Below are 5,825 nucleotides of genomic sequence, written 5' to 3' on the forward strand. Positions count from 1 at the left end.
CAGGTATCTGTTGTTCTATATATAAACATCCCCGAACACCTCGATTAGATTCCAGTCTGTAACTCACTCCCGGGTATCTGTTATTCTATATATAAACCCCCCATACACCTCGATTAGATTCCAGTCTGTTACTCACTCCCGGGTATCTGTAATTCTATATATAAACCACCCCGGACGCCTCGATTAGATTCCAGTCTGTAACTCACTCACAGGTATCTGTTATTCTATATATAAACCACCCTGAAACCCTTGATTAGATTCCAGTCTGTAACACACTCCTGGGTATCTGTTATTCTATATATAAACCATCCGAACACCTCGATTAGACTCCAGTCTGTAACACACTCCCGGGTATCTGTTATTCTATATATAAACCCCCCGAACCCCTCGATATGATTCCAGTCTGTAACTCACACCCGGGTATCTGTTATTCTATATATAAACCTCCCCGAAACTCTCGAATAGATTCCAGTCTGTAACTCACTCCTGGGTATCTGTTATTCTATTTATAAACCACCCGAACCCCTCGATTAGATTCCAGTCTGTAACTCGCTCCCGGTATCTGTTATTCCATATATAAACCACCCTGAAACCCTCGATTAGATTCCAGTCTGTAACACAATCCCGGGTATCTGTTATTCTATATATAAACGACCCCGGACCCCTCGATTAGATTCCAGTCTGTAACTCACTCCCAGGTATCTGTTATTCTATATATAAACCTCCCCGAACCCCTCGATTTGATTCCCGTCTGTAAATCACACCCGGGTATCTGATATTCTTCATATGAACCTCCCCGAACCCTTCGATTAGAATCCAGTCTGTAACTCACTCCCGGGTATCTGTTATTCTATATATAAACCCACAATAACCCTCGATTAGATTCCAGTCTGTAACTCACTCCCGGGTATCTGTTATTCTATATATAAACCCACAATAACCCTCGATTAGATTCCAGTCTGTAACTCACTCCCGGGTATCTGTTATTCTATATATAAACCACCCTGAAACCCTTGATTAGATTCCAGTCTGTAACACACTCCTGGGTATCTGTTATTCTATATATAAACCATCCGAACGCCTCGATTAGACTCCAGTCCATAACTCACTCCCGGGTATCTGTTATTCTATATATAAACCCCCCGAACCCCTCGATATGATTCCAGTCTGTAACTCACTCCCGGGTATCTGTTATTCTATATATAAACCTCCCCGAGCCCCTCGATTAGATTCCAGTCTGTAACTCACTCCCGGGTATCTGTTATTCTATATATAAACCACCCTGAACCCCTCGATTAGATTCCAGTCTGTAACACAATCCCGGGTATCTGTTACTCTATATATAAACCATCCCGGACCCATCGATTAGACTCCAGTCTGTAACTCACACCCAGGAATGTGTTATTCTATATATAAACCCCCCGAACCCCTCGATTAGATTCCAGTCTGTAACTCACTCCCAGGTATCTGTTGTTCTATATATAAACATCCCCGAACACCTCGATTAGATTCCAGTCTGTAACTCACTCCCGGGTATCTGTTATTCTATATATAAACCCACAATAACCCTCGATTAGATTCCAGTCTGTAACTCACTCCCGGGTATCTGTTATTCTATATATAAACCCACAATAACCCTCGATTAGATTCCAGTCTGTAACTCACTCCCGGGTATCTGTTATTCTATATATAAACCACCCTGAAACCCTTGATTAGATTCCAGTCTGTAACACACTCCTGGGTATCTGTTATTCTATATATAAACCATCCGAACGCCTCGATTAGACTCCAGTCCATAACTCACTCCCGGGTATCTGTTATTCTATATATAAACCCCCCGAACCCCTCGATATGATTCCAGTCTGTAACTCACTCCCGGGTATCTGTTATTCTATATATAAACCTCCCCGAGCCCCTCGATTAGATTCCAGTCTGTAACTCACTCCCGGGTATCTGTTATTCTATATATAAACCACCCTGAACCCCTCGATTAGATTCCAGTCTGTAACACAATCCCGGGTATCTGTTACTCTATATATAAACCATCCCGGACCCATCGATTAGACTCCAGTCTGTAACTCACACCCAGGAATGTGTTATTCTATATATAAACCCCCCGAACCCCTCGATTAGATTCCAGTCTGTAACTCACTCCCAGGTATCTGTTGTTCTATATATAAACATCCCCGAACACCTCGATTAGATTCCAGTCTGTAACTCACTCCCGGGTATCTGTTATTCTATATATAAACCCCCCATACACCTCGATTAGATTCCAGTCTGTTACTCACTCCCGGGTATCTGTAATTCTATATATAAACCACCCCGGACCCCTCGATTAGATTCCAGTCTGTAACTCACTCACAGGTATCTGTTATTCTATATATAAACCACCCTGAAACCCTTGATTAGATTCCAGTCTGTAACACACTCCTGGGTATCTGTTATTCTATATATAAACCATCCGAACACCTCGATTAGACTCCAGTCTGTAACACACTCCCGGGTATCTGTTATTCTATATATAAACCCCCCGAACCCCTCGATATGATTCCAGTCTGTAACTCACACCCGGGTATCTGTTATTCTATATATAAACCTCCCCGAAACTCTCGAATAGATTCCAGTCTGTAACTCACTCCTGGGTATCTGTTATTCTATTTATAAACCACCCGAACCCCTCGATTAGATTCCAGTCTGTAACTCGCTCCCGGTATCTGTTATTCCATTTATAAACCACCCTGAAACCCTCGATTAGATTCCAGTCTGTAACACAATCCCGGGTATCTGTTATTCTATATATAAACCACCCCGGACCCCTCGATTAGACTCCAGTCTGTAACTCACTCCCAGGTATCTGTTATTCTATATATAAACCTCCCCGAACCCCTCGATTTGATTCCGTCTGTAAATCACACCCGGGTATCTGATATTCTTCATATGAACCTCCCCGAACCCTTCGATTAGAATCCAGTCTGTAACTCACTCCCGGGTATCTGTTATTCTATATATAAACCCACAATAACCCTCGATTAGATTCCACTCTGTAACTCACTCCCGGGTATCTGTTATTCTATATATAAACCCACAATAACCCTCGATTAGATTCCAGTCTGTAACTCACTCCCGGGTATCTGTTATTCTATATATAAACCACCCTGAACCCCTCGATTAGAATCCAGTCTGTAACTCACTCCCGGGTATCTGTTATTCTATATATAAACCACCCTGAACCCCTCGCTTAGAATCCAGTCTGTAACTCACTCCCGGGTATCTGATATTCTATATATAAACCACCCCGAACCCCTCGATTAGATTCCAGTCTGTAACTCACTCCCAGGTATCTGTTGTTCTATATATAAACATCCCCGAACACCTCGATTAGATTCCAGTCTGTAACTCACTCCCGGGTATCTGTTATTCTATATATAAACCCCCCATACACCTCGATTAGATTCCAGTCTGTTACTCACTCCCGGGTATCTGTAATTCTATATATAAACCACCCCGGACGCCTCGATTAGATTCCAGTCTGTAACTCACTCACAGGTATCTGTTATTCTATATATAAACCACCCTGAAACCCTTGATTAGATTCCAGTCTGTAACACACTCCTGGGTATCTGTTATTCTATATATAAACCATCCGAACACCTCGATTAGACTCCAGTCTGTAACACACTCCCGGGTATCTGTTATTCTATATATAAACCCCCCGAACCCCTCGATATGATTCCAGTCTGTAACTCACACCCGGGTATCTGTTATTCTATATATAAACCTCCCCGAAACTCTCGAATAGATTCCAGTCTGTAACTCACTCCTGGGTATCTGTTATTCTATTTATAAACCACCCGAACCCCTCGATTAGATTCCAGTCTGTAACTCGCTCCCGGTATCTGTTATTCCATATATAAACCACCCTGAAACCCTCGATTAGATTCCAGTCTGTAACACAATCCCGGGTATCTGTTATTCTATATATAAACGACCCCGGACCCCTCGATTAGATTCCAGTCTGTAACTCACTCCCAGGTATCTGTTATTCTATATATAAACCTCCCCGAACCCCTCGATTTGATTCCCGTCTGTAAATCACACCCGGGTATCTGATATTCTTCATATGAACCTCCCCGAACCCTTCGATTAGAATCCAGTCTGTAACTCACTCCCGGGTATCTGTTATTCTATATATAAACCCACAATAACCCTCGATTAGATTCCAGTCTGTAACTCACTCCCGGGTATCTGTTATTCTATATATAAACCCACAATAACCCTCGATTAGATTCCAGTCTGTAACTCACTCCCGGGTATCTGTTATTCTATATATAAACCACCCTGAAACCCTTGATTAGATTCCAGTCTGTAACACACTCCTGGGTATCTGTTATTCTATATATAAACCATCCGAACGCCTCGATTAGACTCCAGTCCATAACTCACTCCCGGGTATCTGTTATTCTATATATAAACCCCCCGAACCCCTCGATATGATTCCAGTCTGTAACTCACTCCCGGGTATCTGTTATTCTATATATAAACCTCCCCGAGCCCCTCGATTAGATTCCAGTCTGTAACTCACTCCCGGGTATCTGTTATTCTATATATAAACCACCCTGAACCCCTCGATTAGATTCCAGTCTGTAACACAATCCCGGGTATCTGTTACTCTATATATAAACCATCCCGGACCCATCGATTAGACTCCAGTCTGTAACTCACACCCAGGAATGTGTTATTCTATATATAAACCCCCCGAACCCCTCGATTAGATTCCAGTCTGTAACTCACTCCCAGGTATCTGTTGTTCTATATATAAACATCCCCGAACACCTCGATTAGATTCCAGTCTGTAACTCACTCCCGGGTATCTGTTATTCTATATATAAACCCCCCATACACCTCGATTAGATTCCAGTCTGTTACTCACTCCCGGGTATCTGTAATTCTATATATAAACCACCCCGGACCCCTCGATTAGATTCCAGTCTGTAACTCACTCACAGGTATCTGTTATTCTATATATAAACCACCCTGAAACCCTTGATTAGATTCCAGTCTGTAACACACTCCTGGGTATCTGTTATTCTATATATAAACCATCCGAACACCTCGATTAGACTCCAGTCTGTAACACACTCCCGGGTATCTGTTATTCTATATATAAACCCCCCGAACCCCTCGATATGATTCCAGTCTGTAACTCACACCCGGGTATCTGTTATTCTATATATAAACCTCCCCGAAACTCTCGAATAGATTCCAGTCTGTAACTCACTCCTGGGTATCTGTTATTCTATTTATAAACCACCCGAACCCCTCGATTAGATTCCAGTCTGTAACTCGCTCCCGGTATCTGTTATTCCATTTATAAACCACCCTGAAACCCTCGATTAGATTCCAGTCTGTAACACAATCCCGGGTATCTGTTATTCTATATATAAACCACCCCGGACCCCTCGATTAGACTCCAGTCTGTAACTCACTCCCAGGTATCTGTTATTCTATATATAAACCTCCCCGAACCCCTCGATTTGATTCCCGTCTGTAAATCACACCCGGGTATCTGATATTCTTCATATGAACCTCCCCGAACCCTTCGATTAGAATCCAGTCTGTAACTCACTCCCGGGTATCTGTTATTCTATATATAAACCCACAATAACCCTCGATTAGATTCCAGTCTGTAACTCACTCCCGGGTATCTGTTATTCTATATATAAACCCACAATAACCCTCGATTAGATTCCAGTCTGTAACTCACTCCCGGGTATCTGTTATTCTATATATAAACCACCCTGAACCCCTCGATTAGAATCCAG

This window comes from Carcharodon carcharias (assembly GCF_017639515.1).
Source record: "Carcharodon carcharias isolate sCarCar2 chromosome 39 unlocalized genomic scaffold, sCarCar2.pri SUPER_39_unloc_24, whole genome shotgun sequence".
NCBI lineage: Eukaryota > Metazoa > Chordata > Chondrichthyes > Lamniformes > Lamnidae > Carcharodon > Carcharodon carcharias.